The sequence below is a fragment of the Mycteria americana genome, chromosome 1, assembly GCF_035582795.1.
Source record: "Mycteria americana isolate JAX WOST 10 ecotype Jacksonville Zoo and Gardens chromosome 1, USCA_MyAme_1.0, whole genome shotgun sequence".
In the NCBI taxonomy this organism is placed as follows: domain Eukaryota; kingdom Metazoa; phylum Chordata; class Aves; order Ciconiiformes; family Ciconiidae; genus Mycteria; species Mycteria americana.
Window position 1 is genome coordinate 125,375,761 of NC_134365.1, and position 24,531 is coordinate 125,400,291.

Here is a 24,531-nt window from a genome sequence, read left to right on the forward strand (position 1 = left end):
TGTCCCGGCTGCGCGCTGCAGACACGCTGTCGGTGCACGTGCATAAACAAGACAGTTCATATTCTTACACATGGACGCTACTGTGGCGTGAGAGAGGATCGGACGTGTAAAACTGGAATGGGTAAATATAAAACTATTTCAGGGAGTACCGATTTCTTTTCCTCATTTTTTCATCTAGTGTTTTTTGTTGTCGTTGTGGGTTTTTTTAAATCTGTGGGGTTTCTTTAATTTCTCGATTGTCTATGGGCACTAGCATCTTTAAACTCCTGGCAAGGTAGCCTGTCTAGTTCAAATATGTCTCAAAGATAGGCAATATTTTAATTTCAGGTATATTTCTGCCTTTTCATTGGTGTTTTTAATATGTTTGCATCTGAAGAGAGGGGTTGGTTTGAAATATTTCAAGTGCAGTTCCTAGATTTCCACTTATTGATGTAAGAATATCTCTTTCAAATAACTTCTGACTTGTGATCACTTTAGGTCATGTTTGTTTAACCCTGGCATTACCTAACGATCATCATTGCCTTGAAGCTAAGTAGGAAAAAATAAATAACTTGCCTGCAAATGAAGAACTGATTCTGTGTATATGGCATTGTAAAGGATAACATCTGCAGTATTTAATTTTCCTTAGAGTAGTGGAAGAAGAATTAAGAGTTCAACAGCTGTACTGAGTAAACTTGCAAGAACATGAGCTCTTAACACCTTTAAATATGGAGATGCTTACTTTCATAAATAAAATCAGTTTAAGAACATCAAGAAAAATCTCAAGAAAGAATAGCTGAATCACATTATTTTAATGAAATATTTATTATAATGAAGTGTTTTACTATACTTTTTATCATAGTTTGTTTTTATTAACTTTGGAGAGTGAAGACCACAGATTATTTTTATTTATTTATTTATTTATTACTACTAGACAAAGGGCAGAACCTGCTGTTGCTCATTTTAGTAAGATCTCTATACATGTACTTCAGGGCTTAATTTGACACCAAAACAGCCATTACTTAAGTGTTATATCCCACTTCTATTTCAGTCGGACAGTGTTTTAGTTGTTTAAAACCAAAGTTCTTTTTTCCACTCTTTCCTAGTTATGAGCAGACGTACAAGCGCAGACATCAGAAATCTGGAATAGGCTTTTCCACTTCTGAGGACCTAAGAAGCTTAGACCTTTTTGGTATTATTCACACACATCTCTTCAGGCTTCAGTGGCATACTAAAACTCAAATAACCTCGTGAAATTTTACCATTGCCGGGCAAAATCCTTCTTCTGTCTTTTAAGATCCTCTTAGACGTATGACTTGATAGTTTATTGCGCTGTTTTAATTTTAAAATCGTCCGAAGGCTTACCGCTTTAAGCCATTGTTATTACAGCAGGCTGATTTAGTGCAATTATTGGCTTTCCCTAATGGCCCTGGGGCTGCCGCAGCACTCGCCCTGCCCCGGGGCTTGCAGCGGGGCCGGGGGGGTCGCTGTCCGGCGGAGGGCCGGCAGTAGCCCCGCACTGCCCGCCGGCAGCCCCCAGAGTCAGTGGCTTTCTGGCTGGAGAGTCATGTGCTGGGCCTGGTGCCTTTTTTTCCCCTGCCCAGAAAATGAAAAGAGAGGCTGTTAGAGGCAGCTCTAGCAAGTTCGACGTTCCTCAAGTTTTCTTGCTTTTTTCCCTGGTGTTTTAGGCCTGTTTGCTGTACTGGTGCAGATGACATGATACACGATATACTGCAAGTGGTGATTAATGGTGTGCAAAGTCATACTAAAAAAAAATCCACGTCGGTGAAAACTGATATTTTTCCAAAACAATGAGAGAAGACTCTTAAGTCTCTATATTTACTGAAACGTGACATGACTGTTAGCAAACTGAATTTAGTCTTGATGCAAAAGCATACCAACAGAATAATTTTTAATATGGCTGGATAAGTGGGAAATGCTGTTTGTAAACTTCCCAGAATCTGTTGTACGATAACAAAATGTTAGAAATACCTAAAGCTTCCAAAATCAAGTGTTTCATATCGGTATTTAACATCAACATACATAAGCTATTTCCCAAATCCATTTTGCTTTCCCTCTTAGCAGTTGAGAAGAAAAAAAAAAATATTCTCTTACAACTATATGCATTGACAGAAGTAACAAGCTTCTAAAATAGCCAGGGGCTCTGACACTTAATCACTGCTTCTGATGACTGATTATTCAGCAGCGAAAGTCCTGCCACAGCATGCTTATATTTCAATCGAAAGCTGTCATTGCAGCACATGCTCTAAACCTCAGTTACAGGGACTGAATATCCAGTAAGTTCACCGTGGGAAAGGAATAAGCAAGAAACTATATTTGATATTAAAACGCCTCTGTACTTTTGGAGCATCCTAAGAATAACGTGGTTTGTCCTATAAAATGCAAGAGCTAGAAGTAGGGAACTGCTTGCATGGGACTTGTCGCTGGCAGCTTGCCATTTCTCCCCCCTGCCACCACATGTACCACTTTGACCAGCGACAGCAGATTGTGCTCTGTGGAAGCTGATGGGAAGGATTTTTCTGAGCCTGAACACAGAAGGTGCCATAACAAGCATCATAAATGTCCCATGTTATAAAATTACTAAAGACGAGGAAGTACGAAAAGAGTGAGTAAGTGATGCTAATGATGTGCAAAATTCTTCAGCAAAATCAGGGCTCAGTACTTTCTCACGGAAAGCGAAATAAGACTGAAATGAAGAAAAAAATGCTGCAATTTAAAATGAAGCAAACTGGATCTTGATAAGTTTTGGGGTTTTTTTTCCCTGTTCATTCAGATCATAGCTAGCTTTACAGTGAATCACCTTTTCTGAGGAATTTATTTGTGTGTACGTGCTTTTTTTAAAATAGTGTTATGATTTGTCATTTATAAGAGGAGAAAATGGGTAAGCCCCAAAATGGTGGCCTGCAACTGAGGTTGGCAATCATTTACATCTTAGCAAGAGTAATCAGAAAATCCACATTAGGGGTGCTTTCCCAAGGGCTGTATTCCAAGCTCTTTAGTATTACTGTATATTCTGAAGCTCGTATTTAGTTTGTTATTCAACCAAAATTCATATCAACAGAAGCAACATATTATGACAAGTTAATATAGTTTGTACTGTGCAGTGCCACTGCTCAAGATGTTGTTTTCCTAAGGACTTTTTTTTTTCCTCCTTAAAAATAGAGGCCTGTTTTTATTGCACATCTTCTCTTCTGTCATAGTAATAGAAGCTCAAGACCTGCTTTTCCAAATGTTTTCTCCTTGTTTATGTAACTATTAAATATCTGAGTGTGCACTGCGTGACAGAAGAGTCTTAACCCTCTAAACTCTACATTTCATCCGTGATATAAATTCCTTGCTCTTCTCCGAGTAAGACTGCCCGCTGCTTAGGAGCTACAGGCCAGGAGTTGCTGCTCTTGGGAGTGGGGTGTACAGTCTTGTTCTCTCTAAATCTGCAGGAAGTTTGCTCACGAGGAGAGGCCACATCTGAAGTGTTGCAATAAATCTTGCAAATAGGCAATTGTGGGTTTAATTGTATTTTAATCCATGCATGTTCCAACTGTACAGTTGGTTCTGAGCAATGGCTACATGGGATCTCTTATTGAGTACTTCGTATGAAAAATTTGTAGGGCTGTGTATTTTTCCAAAGAACATTGGAGAAATCCATTTCAGTGGTTCACTAAATTTTAAAGGTCTCCTCTAGGATGAATTCTTTAGAGTGCTGTTGTGAGAATGCTGAAGATGGAATTGAAAGAGCCTTCCCCATAGCCCAGCCTGTGCACCTTCTCGCCCAATTCCTCTTCCTTTGAAGAAAAATGAGCCACAGAGTTAAAGCTTTTTCACTGAACGCTTTGCGCTGTGGGTGGCTGCCGTGCAAACTGTTGTCTGATACGGGACGTACCTTAGGTGCTAAAGCTGAGTGTTCACCTTAATTGAAGACAAAGCTCTTTTCAGAACTTCTCATCAGTCTCCGAAACATGCTTTGTAGATACTGATGTAAATGTTTCCTGAGAACAGGAGGGGAATCCCCCCCAAAAAAAACCTCTTCGGCTGGAAAAAAGAGTTGAGCCCAGCAAGTTAGCATGGGAATTTACTGGTTGGGGGTGGCGGCTGTTGTGCGTGTTGGGGTTTATTTGGTTTTGGTCTGTTCTGTGAGAGGCTTTAACGCAGGCCCTTGCGCTGCGCCGAGCCCACGGGAAGGGAACTTCCACGCTGCCCCCGCGAGTCCCCCGCCAGCGGGGCGGGCCGGGGCTGGAGCCGGGGCCGGGGCCGGGGCCGGGGCCGGGGCCGGGCGGGGAAGCACTGCCAGGGCGGGGCGGCCCCTGACAGGATGCCGGGGGCAGCGGGCGCAGCGGGCCGGGGAGCGCGGCGCCGGGGGCGGGCTGCGGCCCGAAGGGCAGCCCCGCTTTCCACCGCCTCAGGCGGCGGGGCTGGCCGGGCAGGGCGGGTTTCAGGATGCCGGGTGCGTGGGGTGCGTGGGCAGCGGCGGCTCTGACACGGCGGTGGGTGGAGATTACAGCATTTCTTCTGCTTTTCCTCTGACACCTTTTAAAGGTGCAGCCCACGAGGCTCCTCAGGGGTTCGCGCCAAGCGCTGCTGGAGTCATCTCGCCGTCGAGCTCGAAATCTGTGGCTCGCCTCACTGTAAAAATAGGAGCCATTCTGGGCAAAATCTACAGGTTCTCTGCATTGACCCGCCACCCTCCAGCTCCCGTGCACAAGCGGAGCGTTTCTTTGGTCAGATGCTTTTGATTTCCCATTAACTTCATCCAAATTGATGTAAAAGTACTTTCTGGAAGCAGAGCCTTGTAAGTAACATCTTGGGGTAAGAATTGTTCTCTTCAGGCTCGGCCGAGGTGGAGAAAGATGTGTTTCTCGCCCTTTTGATTTTCTTAGCTCTTCTGTCTTGCTGCGGCTATGAATGTATTCTGTGTTCGGTATTTTTGCAAGCATTTGGCTCAAAAGCGGTGAACAGCTTGTTGTTACTGGTGCCTGTTTCCCTCTGAAGCACACAGCATTTTTTGAATTTAAAGGAATAACAATAATTTGCCTCTAACTAGTAGAAAACATTTGCCTATTTAAAGTTCTCCTTTCAGTTACGAAAGTGCAAAATAATATTAATTGCTTACTCTTCACTCTCTTTGTTGTAAAAAGCTTACATGCTGCTATAGATGAAATACTTGTCAATTTATTCAGTATTAGTACTGCTCGGGTTTGAGAAAATACAGGCATAGAGTGGGTTACAGTACTCGGGTTATTTTGTTTTCCCTTTTTATTAGGCTTATTCTTCAAGTAATAATGTCCAGTTAGTCAGCTACTGGGTGGACAGGCTGAATAGATTCCAACTTTATAAATGTTAATCCACATGATGACCAGTCTTGAGTAATAATGGATGACAGTATAACATTCAATCAGAGAGGACGGCTGAACCATTCCGGTACAACTCTGCTGGGTACTTTTGGGGAGGACATAGGCGTTTCTCAAAAATAGGAAAGAATCTGGTAGATGCAAAAAGCTGCTGGGGCAATGCAGCTTTGTTTTTCTAAGGAGAACAACAGGCAAAGTCGTAAGAGATGGCTTCTCCTCCTAATTAAGTGCCTTGATATGTGTGATACCATACCTTCACTTTGAGATTTGTCGGCTTTCTGCTTCTGAAAAATCTTACCCTTAGTCTTCAGCCATTTTGTAACCATTACCTTATTCAAAAATTGAGCTCTGCTATGGATCTTAAGCTAGAAAAAGAAAAGTGAAGCAGTTGATACTTACAAAACTGAAAGAGGCTGCAGCAATCCTCTAATCGTCTAGCTGTTGACTTAGTATGAATGATACTTGTCATATAAGTCCCTATAAGTATGAGCTGACATTAGTTTATTCCTTGCTAATTTAAGCACAAGCATTGTCTTGGAAAATTGTTTAATCCTTATTGGGAAAACATAGGCACTTTATCAACCAATGATGAGAGTGAGAATTCATCTGCTCTTTATTTTTTAATATAATTATTTAACACGTACATCTGACATTTGGAAGCTTTAACCAAAATTAGTTTCCCTTAAATGTGTTTGCCACTAAGATTTAAATGGGCTCCAGTATATTTGTTTCATGTAGTGGAGGAGGAGGGGAAGTAACATTTGAAAGTTATCACCGCTTGCCTGGAAGTATACAAATGCTACCATATGTCTGGAGGTTTACATCATTTATTAAGATGAGAAAATAACCTAATCATTCATACTTTGAATAAGACTTAAAAAAAATATCCAAAAATGAAGTAGTATTTCTCTGAGAACAGTATTGTGCAGTCCATTCAGTGTCTGAGAGGTAAGTGATCAGCATTGGCTCTAGACACAATATTGCAAAATAGCAATACATCAGGTATTTTTAAGCTACTGTGTGAACGGGAATAACTTTAATGTACCAGCACCACTTGTCTTTCAGACCTCACTGAGCAGACATATTTTAAAATAAGTTTGTTATACTATGTTTTTAATCTAACCTGCTTCAGAGAACGTCTATTTGCGGAGGCGTGCAAGTGGTTAGCTGTCCTGGACTTAAATGTAGGGCAGCTGGAGCTTGCAGAAAATCAAAAGATTCCTGGGCGTGGGGTGTACTCTTGCCAAACTTCGCTGCGTCTGTGTCACGGGAGGACTGCTGTGGGGCAGGAAGGTGGAAGCAGAACTCTTAGTCTACCTAAGCGTGCAACCTTTCTTTACGTGCAGGTTTTGAATCTGTAGCCAGCATGCCCTTTATGGCCACCGGCGTGGGTGAGCACCAAGTGTTGATACTGCACGTGCCGTGACGCCTGGAGTTGGCTTTGGGAAGGATTTAACCGAAGGATTTCCCTTGTGAAAGAGAGTGATTTGGGCATTGGGGCCAGGGGACGTTCAATAACAGAACTGATGATGTTCTTAACATGAAGGAAAGAAGATACGCTGGTCGCTCTTCGTCTGCTTTTGAAGGGTTTAGTAACTGTTTGCACGCGTTTTCCCGGTGGAGGTCTGTGAATGAGATCTTTAGGCAGTTGAGCAAACAGGGAGCTTAAAGAGCTTTGATGAGAAGTTACCAAGGTGGCACTTTTGGGAGTACTGGCCCAACAAACGCTTCAAAGATTGTACAGGCTTCCCAGTGGCTTAAGAAATGATTCAGGTTTGTCAGTTTAATTGCAGTAACGGTTGTGGCATGGCTCCCTTTAAAAAGGGGGTGGGTTCATAAGAGAAAGGAAAAGCTAGGGGTATGGAAGCAGGGAAGTCATCCTTGCAAACCTGTTAGTTACTCCTGGAGCTTTCTTTTTTTTGTCTTTTAGTTGCTGCTCTGCTGTTCATACTCTCTCCTACACACACACACGTCCCGTGCTGGTCCTTCCTCTCCAGATACAGGTTGATAGGATTTCCATGGGAGTGTTTCACAATTGTCCCTGTGTGTGGGGGGTGATAATCAGGCAAGGGATGTTATCTTCCAGTGTCATGTTTGCCAAGACTCTCCCTGAGAAAACCAGTAAGCAAGGACCTAGCCAGCCCAACCTCCCATACAGTGGTGATTGCAGAGCAGATAGCATGAGGATAAGGCAAGCTCTGCTCCTTTTCCAAGCTCTTCCTAGCCAGATCTCCAGAAGATTTTCCTTAGGACAAGATAGCTGGCTTAGGGCAGAAGATTTAGTATTGCTGGAGTGCTTTTCGTTTGTAAGTGAAGATTTCTGTTGGGCTTTTCCACATATGTGCAGAGTAGCTCTTCAAGATGTCATTTGTGGTCATTTTTTTGCTATTGAAGAGGTTCTAGCAGAGCAGACTTTTAGCCGTAGTCATGTGCCAGCAGTCAAGGCATAAAATGCTGAGATGTACCCAGAGCTGGCTGTTTGGGCAGATACCAGTAGGCCAGAATCGTCCCTGGTTAAGCACCTGGTTGCTGGCCAGCTCTGGGTCACCTGGCAGCCCTGGTTTTGATCTCGACTGGCAGCGTCTGCAGAGGAGTCTGGGCTGCTTGTGGAAGCTAAGGACCATGGATTGGGAAACTAAGCGTCTTAGCTCTGTGCTGGAGGAGGCTGGCTGTGGCTTAGGTTAAGGCTGTACATCTCTCTCTTCTAGGTGAAGTCTGTTTGGGAGTTCTCCCAGCCAGGGTCCCCACATTTTGTCGGGCAACTTCTTGCAGGGATGATTATGCTGGCTCTTTTGAATACTTATATGACACATAGGGGTTGGAGAGAGCGGTATTATAGACCAGGCTCTGTTTCACTGCCTTGTAAGGTACGTGTTGGCAGTTTTGGTCAATGTTTTTCAGGGACAGTCTGTGACGTGCAGCTGTCCAGACTGCCTCTGGTGTGCCCTGTGGGGAGGAACCGGTTGGATCCCTGACTTTCCATCTGTCTGCCAGTTGGGACACTCTCAAAGTGTCTCTGACTGTGTATGGTCAAGGAATTCAGCCTTGACAAAGTTGCTGGGAGCATGTTAACAGGGTAGTGAAAATGCAGTCCTGCTTAGCAGGATGTGACTGTTGTTAGTTAACTGGTCATAGTGAACAAAACTCTGCCACCCTCCAGGTACTCTTTACTGCAATCTGCTTGCAGTCCAAAATATGCTGTTGGATGAGTGAACTGATGAATTGCTTTGGGCTATAGCCCTGTCTCCTAACCCTGCAAATTCTGCATGCAGGAAAGGGATTCCCTTCTGAAATCCCTGTCAGCTGAGCCCCATACAGGTGGTGAGAGTGCTGGTCCCCGAGACTTGAATATGACCCATTCTCAAAGAGGCTCCAGAATTACCTGCTGCAGTAAGTAGAAGGATGGATGAAGAGAAAAACAGGAAACCTGCTGTTATTTTTGATGTGACATGAAGCTCTTTCTCACCAGCTTTTGGCAAGTGAGAACACTATGTAAATCTGGAAATAAAATTTATTTAAATTGTCCTAAATAAAAACAACATGCTTGTCAATAATAAGATTTTGATGTAGCATCCAATACTGAGCCAAATTGGAAATTTATCTTTTAGGAAGAAGTCTTACCTCAGCAGCTCTCCCTTTCTTATCACTCTTTTTTTTTTCAGTGTGAAAATCTTCTGAGTTTGAGTTTTATGAGAAGTATAAAATACATTTCTTATCCATGCACTCCATGCAAAAGTACTGGTGTGTTGTCAAAGTCAGAATGAAGTAACTGTGAGATACCTACACATTTCATCTGACTCCAGATATGGAGGAATTCCATGTTGGCCGAGCAATATAACATTTCTCAACCTTTGGGGCAAGGGAATTTTGTAAGGGGTTTTTTATTTTTCCCTCAATAATAGAGCTCAATTTGTTTGAACTTTAATAGTTGGGATAGACAAGGGCAACTGGCTACATCCCATTTTTCAGCTTAGAGAACTTATATGGAATTACTGCTTGTAAATTTTAAGTAATGTTTAGATTGTTAAAGAACAAAGTGATTAAATTACATGATTTGGATCCTCTGAAGTTTTTCTAAAGATCTGAGTATTGTTTGGTTTCCGTATGCTTGCTTTAGTGTGTTGGTTAGGGTTCTTCATAAACAAAATACAAACATTATCTTTATTACTCACAATGCTGCTGCATACTTGCGGTTTAGGTTTTGCCAACTATTAGCAATGTATAGCCACAGAATGTCTGGGCGGCATAAACAAAAACAAAGTCTTTCTGTTCCTATCAGGACTTGTTTTTTCAATTAGGCACATTAGTGTATCATTAGGTAGAGAGGTAAGAGTACGCCTGTGTGTGTGACTCTTCTCTAGTCTGAAGTGGCAAAAAACCACATCAGAATAGACTTACATGCATCTTATTAGCTGTAAGCGCCCACAACATGATTAATGCTTTACAGGAGAGAGAGACAAGACCGTCTCAGCCCCAAGAAGCTTACAGTCTAACACTGATAAGACTTGCCTTGTAATTTAGGAGACATGAAATTAATTTTGTATTTATTGGTATTGTGACCCTCTTCTGGATGTAATTCTGGGGTACAGAAGCTGTTGTACGCATGTGAATTAGCCTGCAGCGGCTTCACTAATCCATGCAAATCAAATGCCTCCTGTTAGCTGTGTATAAGATCAGAATTGCCTCGCTTCCATTTTAAGACCTCTCCTGGAACATGCCTTAAACCAATTTTCAAACAACAAGTTTCAGGAATCACAGCCTAATTTAAATACTCACATGTGCATCCATTCCTAAATCACCAAAAAATCCTGGACTGCCTTTTAAAGTTAACTGGGCAGGAAAAAAAATTTGCAGTGGAGGGCAAGCAATAGTGTGTACCCAAAGCTGTACTGTGCCTATGAGTTTTGAAGGAAAAAAAGCTCTACATTTTATTACGAGTTTAGTGGTGTATTATGTTCTTGACTACAACTGCAATTTCCTCACAGTTGTTCACCCCACCACCTTTCTATAGTTTTCCTTCACAGAAACAAAATATATAATAATGGAGAAATGTTTGCGCTTTGTTTTTGATCAAGTTCCCATCCCATGCTTCAAATTGTATTTGCAAGTGTTGGCATTTTCAAATGGAATTTCCCATCAGTTTTTCTTGAACTGTTTCAGCAATTCTAGAAATGTACAGGATGTGTGACTTTTTTGAAAGCAAAACAGAATTTCAGTTTTCAATAACTACTTTCAGAAATATCTCTTAAGCCATGGAAGTAAGTAAGTATGAGTAACGTATGTACTAATTTAAAGCCATTGAGTTTACAGGAGGTTTTCTACCAAAATCTGTGGTGTTTAGATAAATCCCTAATGATTTTTGCCAAGTGTGAAGTATATTTTTTTCTGTACTTGGATAAAAATTACTCTCTACCCTTAACCTGTTTTTGTAGCCAAAGTGGCTAGATAGCAGGCTCCCTTTTGAATTTGGCACTGAGACAGTGGAGAAGAGCAGGTAGCAAAGATACGTTCTAGCAACTAGTTTAAAGCCTCATAGCTAAAATACACAAAATTATATTTATATATAATAATAATATTATTCAAAACATGGTTAGTATCTGGGACCAGGGTGTGAGAGCTTTCTGCTTAGTGGCTGGGAATGTTACTGCTCTGAGTTATATTGATGTAGAGTGATTTTTTTGCCAAAGAAAAGTGTTCTTTTCCTTTCTGAAGCTATCTGTCTAACACCTGCAAGAAATGGCAGCTATTTGCTATGGAAAGCTGGGAATTAACTTTACCAAGCGGCATATACCTTCTGGAGGAAAGTTAGCAGTTCTGCTAAGCTCGGCCATTGTATGCCAAAATAAGGAGCAGGAGCGTTTGAGGAGTTTGGTTTATGCACAGTAGCTGAGAAATAATTTAACTAGAAATGTGAAATAAACCCACCTGTGGTAATCTATACTGTTGTGTTATAAATAATGATGATCACCGATGAAGCACAGATAATGGCAAAGACACTGGTTTATCCTTGAATGAGAGATATTCAGCATCTTATCTGGCTAGCTTCTGACAACTTGCATTTTATTGCTGCTTGGAACTTATTCTTCATTGCAAGTAAAAGCTATAATTAAGGAATATCAGTGATTTTGTCTTGGAGAAAGTGGGGGAGAATTGACCTTCCTTGAAACTGTGAATATAAAGAAAAATTTTCTTATATGCTTATTATACTACCACACCAGTAAGCAATCTCAAAATACTGGTGGCTACACAGTGGCACTGATTTCTTTGCAGGAGAGTTTCTATGGCTGTGTTTTGAGGGGCTTTGGAGGTTTGTTGGAGAGTTTCTGTTGCTATGTTTTACAGAGTGATTCCAGTGGATGCTGTTGTCTAGTAAGTCTTGAGTCCTGGGTGTTTTCTTGCAAAGTGGTCTTCTGAGTTACTTTGTTCCCCCCTCGCATATGTCCTGTTTGTGAGGTAAGACTGTGAGATGCTTTTAAGGCTGTGATAATCCGCGTGAGACATGTTTGAATGTGCCTCTCGCCAAGCACGGATAAGTTGGCTGGGCTTTCCTACTACCTGGCAACTGAACGAGGCTTGGATGAACCAGGTACTGAGTGATATTGAAAAAAGGGAGGGACAACTTCCACAAGGTAGCAGTGAGGTTGTCTGACCAGCAAACTTAATGTTTGCCAAGGTCAAAGGGGGCATTCCAGCAGGAGAGTCGAGGGAATTCTCTCGTGCTGTTGGCCATGAAACTTTTTGACCACCCGTGGGCAGACCATCTGTCCACCAGGTCTCTGAAGCGCCCATTTAGTTTTGGTTTTTAAGTGATAGGTTGACTGTTCTTGAAGACCACTAGGAGACATCAACAGGAATGAAGCTGGCTTGCACGTTGGCATGAACATCAATGGGGTGGCGTCAGCTGGCAGCAGGCAGGAACCCCAGCCACAGCTTCTGCCGGAGCTTGTGACCTTCGGCTTGTGTAAGAGCGGGGTGAGCGTAAGACCTCGCTCCAGAGCAGGTGTTGGCTGCCTGTTAACAGGCCAGTTTGAACGGGGATTGTAAAACACATGCACACACACGTTATTCCTCTTGGGGCTTGGCTCAGGTTACCCAAGAGATCTTCCATTTTGTTCCTTCCTCCACATACACCACTGGAAAGTCACAGCAGCTGCGGAGGTCTCCGCAGAAGTTTTCTGTCTGTCTGGGAGTCGTGTCTTTAAGGCTCGTGGTTCAGCTGACTTCCCGAACATGCTGTATACCAGTCCTTTCTACACAGATTTTTGCTGAGCACGTGCAAGAGAATTACTATGGGAAAGATCTGGAGTTGTTTAGGGGGAGGAATTGATTCCAAATGATGTCTTGCTGTAGCTTTATTGTGTTTTTCAGACAATGAATAAAATACCGTTTTCTCCATACTAGGAACTTGGGAGGCAAAGACTCTCTACCTTTTTAGTTATCGAAATTGGTGTTTTCTTACCTAGTACAAGAAAAACATATGTCCTTGGTTATTTATCTAGCTAATAATTAAGAATGCATGGCTTTGTTTCCAAGTATCTGTGTTGGCCTCTTTAGAAAGAGGTTTTATGTTCTGAGCCCCTTGTGGTTTTCCCAGTACCGTGTACTTAAATGGCTATTCCAAAGTGCAAAAAACCCAGTGTCTAACGCACACTTTTCCAAGATTTTATCTCAGTCTTACAGGAAAAGACAATTAAAGGGCTATTGAGTGTTTTTCTGTTTGTATTTTTCATTAAATAAGTTGACTTTATTAGAATGCCTAATAAAGTGTCTGTGCTAAAGTGGTAAAGCATGTACTCCATGGGCTTTCATCCTCGAGCTAGCCCCAGCTGATGAAATTACATGTGGTCTAATACCTACTTTTCGTTATTAGCAGCAGTTCTTTTGCCACTGGAGCAAAAGGGCATCTAACAGATTAAGCAAGATTTTTGTTTAAAGATGCTAATCTTTTCCTGTTACAATAGGAAAAAATTAAAAGGAAGAGGAAAGTAATTGAAAGGTTTTAACTCCTGAGAATTTTTTTAATGGATTATATTGATTAAGAAAATTGCTGCATCTTATAGCAGAAACTTTTTAGAAGAAGGCAGTAATTGTAATTAATTTTTAGTCTGTGCCACATATTTGATGATAGCTCTGATTCATGCTATTATATTCTCTCTTCCTTCACCCACAGCAAAACAAATTTAATTTGATTCATACCCTTAAGAAAAAAAAAAAACACGCAAAATTACTCACATGGTTATGATTCAGCTCTTGGCATAAAACCCTGTCCTCCTCCATCCTCCCCTTCTCCCACCCAAACCACCCCCACCCTCACCCACTGTATATTTATGTCACTGTAGTCTGAAAAAGTTGAGTAGCTCTTTAAAAACAGAGCAAATGAAATCCTTCTTCAAGCTGCCGTATTACTTATGTTGATACGAGTCTAATAAGACTTCCTTTTCACAAGTGGTATGGAGGCAGCAGCACTACTCTGTTTTTCATGTTACTTTAACAGGCAACAGTGCTGCATTGGTCTTGGGACGTGCTTGCTTTTAGCAGCTTAGCAAAGCTACAGCAAACGATGCTAAAATTGCTCAAGTTCTTGTATCCATGAGTCTGTCTTTCCAAAAAAAAAAAAAAAAAAAGTATTTTGGAGGAAACCGTATATAGGGACTCTTGTTGACACGGAGTACCAGAAGAGTTTACTTTAGTATTATTTTTGTCCTTTTCTTAATTAGTCTTAATGATCTCATTTTTAGACCTTAACAAGCTTTTCCTCAAGAAGAGATAAAAGCTGCACTGTTTTCATTACACAAATTTATAGCAGTGTGTCCTGTTTCCTACCGCTTGTGTCAGATGCCTCTGTGTGTGGGGGATGGCAGTCTTCTGTCTTCACCTACCGCTGGAAGTACAAATGTTAAGGTTCAGCTCGCCATTGTATCTCACAGGCCGTGGTTCCTAAGAGCTGAAGGCTGAACACAGCTCAAGTTCTGTGATCAGACACTAGAAGCATTCAAAGGATATGTTTTATACATGAAAAAGATGTTTACGGAGATCTGGTATGTAAAGGTGATACAGTCCAACAATCCCAGTGGAAATTAGAAGCAGCTCAGTGCCTCTGAAAGTTGACATGTGTGTTTATGTATATAACACTGAGCACAGAGGACTTCATGCACACTGATGCTAATGAATCAGTCACAGTAGGTACCACAACTTGCATAAGTTGGTGGGAAAGTGTATTTTTAACCAAGCACGCTAACGCAGCCCTTCCACTCTTCCTAAAAGAGACAAATAGGTGGTACCTTAAGGATAGATGTCAAAGGGGATTTAAAAAATATATATATATATATTCTCAGAGCCTAGATCACTTGTTTACCCAGAAAAGATTAACTTAACTTACTAGTTAAATGATGCATGTTTCATTAGCTCTATGCTTACAAGCTTTAGTTTTCCAATAAAGGCAAGAGATACTCCAAGAAAAGGAAAGGGGATCTATAGGGGAGAAAAGAGGATCTATAGGGGAGAAAAGAGAAAATGCATTTCTTCCTCCTCTCCCTAACATCCTCTGCTTCTGTATAGGTACTGTAAGGAAACTATGGATATATATACATGCGTGTCCATGGTCTGTGACTGTGTGCCTAGTTCACACGTCCCAGTGATGCTGGGTGCTTCCCTGTGGGCTGGGCTCTTCCCCTCCGGCAGAGGAGGGCCTTCAGTGCAATTAGAATTAAGGGTGGTGTCAGTTTACTGTGGAGCTCACTCCCTTCCTGGGGCTCTGAAACCTTGACTGGATCAGGCTCTCTTGCCTGTGTCGGCAACTGGATGGCCCCTGCGGCCGATACCAATGACGAGCATCTTAAAAGGAATCGGGCAATTCACCCCTTGTGTTTGGACCAAGACGCAAAGGTGAGAAAGTCAAAGGGAAAAATAGGGAAACTTCCCTATTGGGAGAGGAGAATTGCTGAGTACAGCAGGAAACAGGCTCTGCTGGAACAATAAAGAAAAACAGGTCTACTGAGGAAATAGTCAACAGAGAAAAATGTAGGAGAATAGATGGGTGCTTTTGTCAGTGAGGGTGCACGGAGCAGGGTGAAGAGAACAGTGTCTTCCCTCTCATGTTCCTCGTTTTCCCCCTTCCTGGTTTAATTGGGTTTCTGTGTTAAGGGTAGTTCTGAACTACCCTTCTTCCAGAAACTACAACAGACAGAATCCAGCTGAACTTCAGTCATGCTTGCGTAGCCAAGTTGCTGAAATTAGACCATCACTGCCCACAATTCAGTGATGTACCTTTCTGTGTTCCTTTTCTGCAGTAGGACAAAAGTCTCAACCTCTGACCCTAATCCCTCTAACAAAAGCTTAAATGCTGTCACCATAAAATATACTGACGTCACCCCAAAAAATCTTTCTCAACAATGAGGTCAACAATGCAAACACATCTCCTCCCGTTAGACACCAGCTGCTATCATTTTTGTACGTTATGTTTTAGCCATGTAGAAGGCGACTGCAGATCATCCAGCTCGGCACTAGGTTAGAATGAGATGGATAGTGTGCTTCAGGGGATGCGGCGTGGGGCCAGGAGCCAAGAGCTCCTTAGGTGCAACCCGGTTCCTGAGGGAAGCTTCTGTGATATTGGTCAAGTCATTTTAAGTATTCCTGGCCTCTGTTTTCTCATTTTCTAAAGGAGGCTAAAGTCTAGCATTTCACAGGGATATTATGAGGATTTACCTTAAAACGTACTTCTGAGGTATTTATAATGGTTAATCAGCTTTTCCATTATGGAGTACTTATGTTATTTGGCTGGCTTCAGCCACACGAATTCACACAAATGCTATACATAGAATACTTTGGTGGAATATTTTGTGTTTGGCTCATCTGAGTCATGGTTTCCATTCAAAAAGAACGGTAAAATAATTTGATTGTTTTCATCTACAATATTTTCATGAAGAACCTCATAATAAATGCTTTGGGAAGAACTCAGAGGTGAAGCATGATAAAATCGTTAGGCTTAAATATCTCATCAGGGTCAAAGGCAGATAATATGACTGCTGTCTACCAACAAGCTGCAGAATGGCAGACTGAGGGCATTGGTGGTATAGCACAGGAAAAGGAAAAGAACTCTTTTAGCAAAGGGAGGGCAATGCTGATCATTTAATGTTGTGTCAACAGCTGGCCCTGAATAAGTTTAGGATGGAAATTTTGAAAAAAAGTTCCAAACCATCACAAGCGGCTTCTGGAACAACTGTCCAATTGCAGGTGCTGAGGAGAAGCTGCAGCTTTTTTCAAGATGGAGATATGGTCACGTTCAAAAAAAATCATCGAAGTGATGTTGGCTGGTTCACTTCCCAGTCCCTAATTTCTTCAGCTACACTTGTTGTCCTTGGTCTCTTCTTCAGTTCTGTTATCTATCATTAAAATTCCAGTAAGAGTGGGCAGTTCATCTTCCATTTTTTATGTTAATAGAAACCCCATGGCCATTTTGAGAGAGATTTATTCACTGTCCCTCAAGAAGATGGACGATGTAGCTCTCCATAAGCTAATCTGACTATCTGTTACTTAAAAACACTTACTGGCTTAACGCTCGTGATAGGATAAAGACTAAAATTTTGAAGTATTCTGATATCTTTATTCTAATCAAATCGCTTTAATCAAAGATAAAAAAAAAACACCTAAAGGTTAAAACAGATGATCATTTAAAAAAAAAACCATGGCAATAGATAAAAACCCGATACTGAGTTTTACATGCACACAGTGCGAGTGTGAAATTTTTATTAGGTCATCTGCCTTTAATTAAACATAACATTTTTTGTTATCCTCATGCTATTCTAGGATAGGATGTTTTTGTCATTTTATGGTTTCATTGGGCTATGGAATATTCCAAACAATTTGAAAATGTGGTTAGATTAGTTTTCCCTTGGGTTTGACCTCAGTAAACTTATCTTGCGGTAAAACTAGATTTTGTCGTCTTTATTGCATTTATTACCTCAAGACAGTTGCTGTGCGTTTAATTACTATAACATGAAAGGGGGGGGGGGATTGGGTGTTTTCTGTTCTGTTGGGTTTTTTCCCCCTACCCCTGAGAGCAGCTTTGAGTCATTCCTCCAAGAGGTCCTACTCCCCGTTGCTAAAGAGGGCTGTTGTTCTGTGGAACAGGAGGGTGGGGGAGAGGCGACTTGAGTCATCTCGACTGGCTTGTCCTGGCATACGTTTCCTGCCCATAAATTGGGATTGGCAAGAGTTGTCAGTGGCAGGCAGCCTCGCTGTTGTTCCGGTTTGGCCTCGGACGGCTGCGGCCGTGTGTTGTTCGTGGCCACACGCATTTCTTTAGGGTAGGAAAATGGAGATGAAGGGTGGCACGGGTCAGGCAGGCGCTGACGGCGCTCGGAGGTGTCGGCCTGTGTTCCTTGAGGGTTTGCGGGCAGGTGAGGCTTTCAATACTGCTTCTAAGTGAGAGTCTGTTTCTTATATACTATTCGTCTCTTCTCGCAGCGATTCCTCAAAATAAAGATGTAGAGCGTTAGGTAGCATGGGGGCATTTTTCTTGCGGGAGTCTTTTCTTGCACGGAGAGCCCTTGTCCAACGGCCAAGTGTCCGGCTAATTGTTCAACGCCTGTCAGTAATTCATTTTTTTATCGACTCGCGCGATCTGCTGCATGCAGAAGTTTTTCAGAGCAGTGCCGGTGCACCGGTCACCGCCAACCTTTGCTTTGCAAGCCGTTTCCAGCTCACACTTGAAAAAAATACATAAACGCATTTAACAAACGGGGCTTCTTTCCGCGGGGAGGCGGGAGGTGCTGGTTTTCGCTTTTCCCCCCACCGTCCAGCGCCTTGGCAGGGGGAAGAGAGCGAGGCGATGGCCGCGATGGCTGTGTAAACCCAACCTCGGGGGCGAGGATTAGCCTAATGTGCGCCAGACATTCCTCCCGCGGAGATGCTGGCCGGTGCTGAATGCGGCCGTGTCTGTGTGAGGCGAGGGAGTTTCCTGCTTTAAATCACCAGCAGGCTCCGGCTGGGCGTTCCCGCTCCCGCTCGCTGCCCTTTTTTCCTTCCCCCTCAATGAGTGTCCTTTGTGTAACCCCGCTAATTCAGAAAATTCTCCGCGGTAATTGGAACTGCCCCGTCACGTGGCTGCCGCCCGCCGATTGGCCGCCCTTAATTGGCGGGTCGCTATAAGAGCGGCGTGCGGCGGCGGCGGGCGCGCAGCCCCGCTCCGCTCCCGGCCGGGCCCGCAGCCCCGCTCCGTTCCTGCCGCCGCTGGGGCGGGAGGCGGGCTCCGCCGGGGGCCGCGGGGCTCTGCCCGCCGCCGCTGTCGGCGGGCGGTGCCGGCGTCCGCCCCCTCCCGCCCGCCGCCTCGGCAGCGGGGCTGGCCCGGCCCGGCGGGGCTCGGGGCGCACGGGAGCCGCCTGTCATCAGGAAGCGCCGCTCCGCTCGGCACACGGGTGAGTGGGGAGCGGCGGCTTCGCCCGCTTCAGGGGGGATCGTCCGGCCCGCGCCGGTGTGGCGGGCGGCGTGACCGGGCTCCGTACCGCGGCCGTGCGCTGCCGGCTCGCCGCGCCGGTGAGCGCGGGCTGGGAAGCGAGCGCACCTGGGGGGGGCGGGGGGCAGAGGGCGAGTGCCGGGGGTCTCCCAGCTCCCCCCTTCTTTCCTCCCCTCTTCTTCTCGTGGCGGGGGAAGTTGCTCAGGCGTTTCTCGGAACCGCGTCTGGATAAAAGTAACTCCGGCACGTGTGGCCGCGACTTCCTTGTCGCGGTGAGCTTCGTCCTCCTGCCCGGGGAGGTGTCAGCCCGGGCCGCGGCGTTCAGGTGTAAACGGCAGCGAGCGAGGTGTCTCCTGTGTGCGGAGGTCGGGGCTTCTGCCCAAAGGGGAAGGCTGGGGCGGCAGGCTGGGCTCAGTGTGCTTAGCTATTGTTTTTCGTATGTGGAAACTGAAGTGGCTTTAAACCACCGGCTAGGCACGTCCGTGGCAAAATCGCTTGCTTTCTGCATGTTAAAACTAGATATAACGCCCCACGTGCCTGTTACTTAATTTCCTCTTAAGTATTTAGAAAAAAAATGCAATGTAGTTCAGAGACATTGCTCTCTTCAAGGTGAAAATACAGGGATGTTCAGAGTGTTGGTTTTTACTAGACTCCTGACTATAGTGTCATGCTAGAGACTCTAAAGAAACCAAGTTACCATGTGAGTGCATATAAAAATGTTTCATTCAACTGTATTTGAATACACGGTACATTAATTGTTGCTGTGAAAACTGCCTGCAAGTCAGATGGGAAGCAGTAGTGCCTGTAATAGACTGTAGACCTGGCGTATTGGTCCATAAAGTAAAGAGCAGATAGGCTATGTGGAAATCGTAACTTAGGTTTAAAATCTGCTGTTAACTTTCTGAGCTTTATTTTTACTTTCTTTCTGAGCTGTACCTTCTTCAAGATGCATTTAGAAAGCACTTTGGGTTACAGGTTGAAAGGTGTCATCCAGAGTATGCTCTTCTCAGTTGGTTCTAATGCGTAAAACGTTGGCTTTCTTATTTTTAAATCTCTTGTTTTGTCTGTCTCAATTCCTTATATGAAGATTTTTCCAAAAAGGAAAAAAAAAAAAAGAAACTAGCTAGCTAGTGTTGAGATTACATTTCTGTTAAGAAGCTTGTCTTAATTGTTCAAAGGCCTTTCTCTCTTTCCTAATACAATTTTCGGAAGCTCTTTGAACAATGCTGTATATAAAAATAGAGCTCAAGGTTGTTGTGTAGCTAAATTTATTGCAAAAACGAGTAGGAAATGTCTAATAAGAGAAGCAATAAAAAGAGTAGATTTTGAGATAAGCATGTCTTCTAGAGGCACTATGCCTTTGCAAATCGGGAAGAGCGTAACCCAACTTCTGCTGTCAGAGTCTCCTTCTTAGCTCAGGTGTGGGGCTGGACACCACCTGAGGAAAGTGCTCTGTTTCCAGGCTTGAGCAAGCGGCTCCGAGGTTCTGCGATTGTGGTGGGGCTGGGGAGGAGCTCCCTGCAGCTGGGTACGTTCTTACTTATAGATTTACCAATTAAAATTCCAGAGGAAGAATTCATAAGGTTAGCATTCTTGTCAGAGGTCCCCCCGCTCCCTTCCCCCCACTCTCCCGAAAATAAAAAGCACATACTACCCTGCTTAAATAGTCAAAGCTTGAAAAAATGTAACTGTAGTCAATTTGTTGTTTCTTAATAAAATGATCAGCCACCTCCCACTGGGTTTCACTCACCTGTTTTGAAATACTTGTATGAGGTGAAGGCTGACTGATTTAAGCATAAACTGAAATTTCGGGAATTAAATAAACATGTTCCAGTCTAATTCTGTTTAGATCATGTCTGTTACTTGTATTTTGGTTTGTGTCATGCTGTTGACTGTTCCAGTTTATTCATTAAAAAAACCCTTACGTTTTGTAGTATATGATCTCACGCAAAACCACATTTTACGCTCATTCTGTTAGTATGTTTTTGCTGTCTGATTTTTGTGAGCATATGTAATGAAAATATTTGGTCTAAAAAGAAAACACTTGGAATTACAGAATGCTGTGAGGGGGGAAAAAATCTGAAGTTAAAACTACCACAAGCAATGTTTGCTGTGTATCATAATGACTGTTTCTGTTAATTATTGCAAGTGGTGGTGCTTGATGACTGATGTAGAGAAGGGCAGGCATGAGAAATGCATAAACCCGGCTTTTTTTACAGTGACGGTTGTAGCCTGCGTCAGCTGGCATCTTAGATGCTGAAAGGGTTACATGGCTGGCTCACTTCTGTGCTTGGTTTATTCAGTTGTTTAGTAGCACTTCAGTGGTGGATGGATTCTGTAAAATATTTTGATTGTGGGGATGGCAAGACATACGTGTGGTGATGCTGGCCTGTGTGACACAACAGTGCTGAATAGTGTTACCCGGAATTGTCAGATAACAGCAAATTCTGGACTCCTTATTAATTTTTATATTCTTAGACAATGTACTGGTGCATGTCACGCTTCTCTCCTGTTTCACACGTACACACACCCACCTCCTGGATACAGATAGCTTTTTCCAACCAAATGGGTTTTCGAGTGAGGGAGATCAGAAATCATTCTAATAGCTACAGTGACCTATGGAAACTTCCAATGCATGGTGTGTGCCTCCCCACCCCATAGCATCTTGAACTGGTTAGATTACATAGGTCATTTCAATGTCTGAATAGATTCTCTTCCCCCCACCCCCCCCCCCCAAAAAAAAAATGTGGCAGTGGGGGATTGCTTTTGGTAGTACTATGATTCACTGTATCTTAGAACATTACTCTTTCCCCCGCCCAGGAATTGTTTTTTGGGTTAGCTGTTATACCTCTAGATAGTCTTAACTTACGGAAAGCTTTTAATAAGCAAGGATACTTGTTTCCAATCTCTGAAGATATGTTACTTTTATTGTATAGTAAAGGGAAGAAGGAGTTGCCCCTTAGTTTACTTATCTTGACTGCAGTTCTTTGAGCAGTAAGATATTTTTTCCCCTCTATATTCTTCCCGTGCTGAGGTTTGAAAACTGGATTCTTTATGTGGAAGCCATTCTATATAAATGCAGAAACATTTTGTTCACCCGTCTGTAACTTTAGTACTGCAGATAGTTCTTCTGCGCCTATACCTGTTAGAAATGCAGTGTAATATGACTGAAGTAGTTTTCCTGAGGGGGTGATCAGGCTATTATGTGTGACTTGATTCTTACAAATTACTTATCACAGCAAGAGCTGAAAAGTTGAACTGATGTTACTTGTTTCCTTGGGATTTGTGAGAAAGAGGAAACACCTCTCAAAATACATGCGTAAGACACATGGCACATGTATAGGCTTGTGATAAGCTGTTAATACTGCTTTTTAAATATCTTACTGAAAAGTCTTAGCACCAAAAAAAAAGTTAAACCTAAGCTACTGGATGGGCAGACTGAGGTGGAGTGTATATCTAAATACTTCTGTCTCCTACACACACGATAAATGTAATTATAGTGGCTTCAGTTCATAATGCCAAAACATCATCATAGACTCATTTCTGTGAATATCTTGTATTGCTCATAAAAGCTGGTGAGCAGTAAATATTTAAATAAGTGTTTTACTGGTACAAATAGCAGTATCTTAGAAGTTCGACAGTCACAGGACAGAAAATCTGCTTTTATGGCTCAGATGGATGAAGCAAAGTTTAAGAATGAATTGATCCAAGAAACCTTACAGGGTTGTTGCATGGCTTTGAAGCTGATGATGGAGTAATGACCTACAAATAGAATGTGTGAAAATGAAAGAACTGTATGGGACATAAGAGGTTCTCTGGTCTGTCATCCTGCCCAAAGGGTTAGGTTAACTGTTTTTAAGCAAATCCTGGTGGCTGTGTTTCTGACCTGTTCTTAAAGATATCTGACATGGGTATATTGTGCAATTCCCTGCAGAAGAGCCTGCCTTCTGTAGGCTTGCCTAACAATAAAGATACTGCCGAACCTGACTACTCCTAGTGGTAAGTTTGAACTGCAACTATTTGCCAAAGAAGAACAGTTTATACCCCCTTTTCATGCTGATATGCTTGTGCACTGTTACATCCCCCACCGCCTCAAAGAATCAGATCATCTTGTTGCCTAAATAGAGCTTGGGAAAGGTGGGACTGGGTATGGCTCACAGGAGAGCAGTGTCTGTAATCTCCTAGAAATTATTCTGTTTCTAGAGAGTCTGATTTCTTTTTAAAGGTGAAAAATTTCATCTTTGACTACAGTATACAACAGCTGAGTAACACGCATCTGAGGGAAGAAGCTGTAGCCATTCTTTTTAAAAAGTATGCTGTATTGGCACAGCTCATACTTTGTATTATAAGATGGGGTACTGAACCAGGGAAACTGATGATCTGACAGAATTATTGCCTAGAAACACTGAGCAGGCAGTATTTTTCTGAAATGGAAATACTTGCCTACTTTTTGTATAACCCTGTTCTGATTCTTACCTACTCCTAAAATGTGCTTTCTCTGTTAGAGCACATCGTGGCCGATCTGTTCTAACGTTCACTCAAGAAATAAAGTATTTTAGGCCAGAGTAGTTCTATTGCAGGTTTTTGCTGTTATCTTACCGATTACACTCGGAAGCCATGCTTTTACCCTAGTGTCATGTGCACAACTTAAAATATTTTTGCATGACATCCAGCTATGCCAAACTCTTATTAGTGCATGCGTCCATGTTGATAATTTCTTGGTGTCTCCAAAGATCTGTGTAGATGAGGGAGGAACCCCCCCCCTTAGTTCTGAATGTGTGAATGCTTATATGTTACAACAATACATGCTTGTTTTTAGTAGCAGACAGTGATGCAACTCTCCCAGTGAATCTGCACATGGGAGTTATTCTCTACATAACGTGAAGTTAAAGTCAACAGCTTGAAAAGAATTATGTTGGCCTTCTAGTGGTCATTCTAAACTACATCTTTACAATAACTACACTAATGCATGTGTGAGTATCTTTCTGCAGACTTTTGGGTTCCTTCTTGCCCGTTGGCTTGTGCTAATGAAAAGTTATGCTCTGTAGTTATTACGTGATGAGATTTATCTGTTTCATAGTCATCTTGAAGCAGACATCTCGCCACTTCACCATCGGAAATATCTACTATAAATAGGTGCATAGTGCTGTGCAGTTTTGTAGCTGTCTTGGTCATGGTGAAACTGTGTGTTTATAAATCAGTGCTTGTTTTAAGAGCAACATCTGGTCTAAATTTTGCAGCCAGCTGTTCACACCTTAAGGAAAATGTCACAGGTCTGGATGACTTGTGAATAATTAAATACTTGTATTTTACTAATCTTTTGCTGCCCTTGCCTAACAAGTGTGTGGTTGGGCAATAAACATGAAATGGTTTCTATTAGTTAATGTTGTCTGTATCTTCACTGAAAATACTTGGAGTAGTTGTGGTTTTGAGGGGCCTGTTTTGCTTTGTCTTTTTAATTTGTATTGGGGGGAGCAGATGTTAAACAAAACTTTGAATAACAACACTGAAAATATTTAAAAGAACAGACTTGTACTTTTATAATGTTTATACACAATCTCACTTTAAATTTTAGGCTTAGTTAAAAGGTATGATATTGTGATAAGGAAGGTTTGGCATTTGGAAGCGTGCTTTACAAAATGGGATTTGAATGCTTTGAATGGGAGATGATCATGGGCATACGAACATACGATAACATTCCTGCTGTTGTATAAAAACAGGAGATATTTGCCA

At 42.6% G+C, this 24,531-nt stretch overlaps 1 long non-coding RNA gene across 2 annotated transcripts in view; it reads left to right on the forward strand.

Annotated features, from left to right (window-relative positions):
• LOC142404871 (uncharacterized) overlaps positions 1-16,885 on the forward strand; it is a 57,125-nt gene extending 40,240 nt beyond the window's left edge. Inside the window, exon 5 of one of the 2 annotated variants that reach the window (XR_012773979.1) lies at positions 16,491-16,885. This is a non-coding gene — a long non-coding RNA (uncharacterized LOC142404871). Of the gene's footprint in view, positions 1-8,617; positions 8,861-16,490 lie in introns of those variants that run through there. The other variant, XR_012773978.1, reaches the window with a different exon arrangement.
• Positions 16,886-24,531: the final 7,646 nt, after the last annotated feature.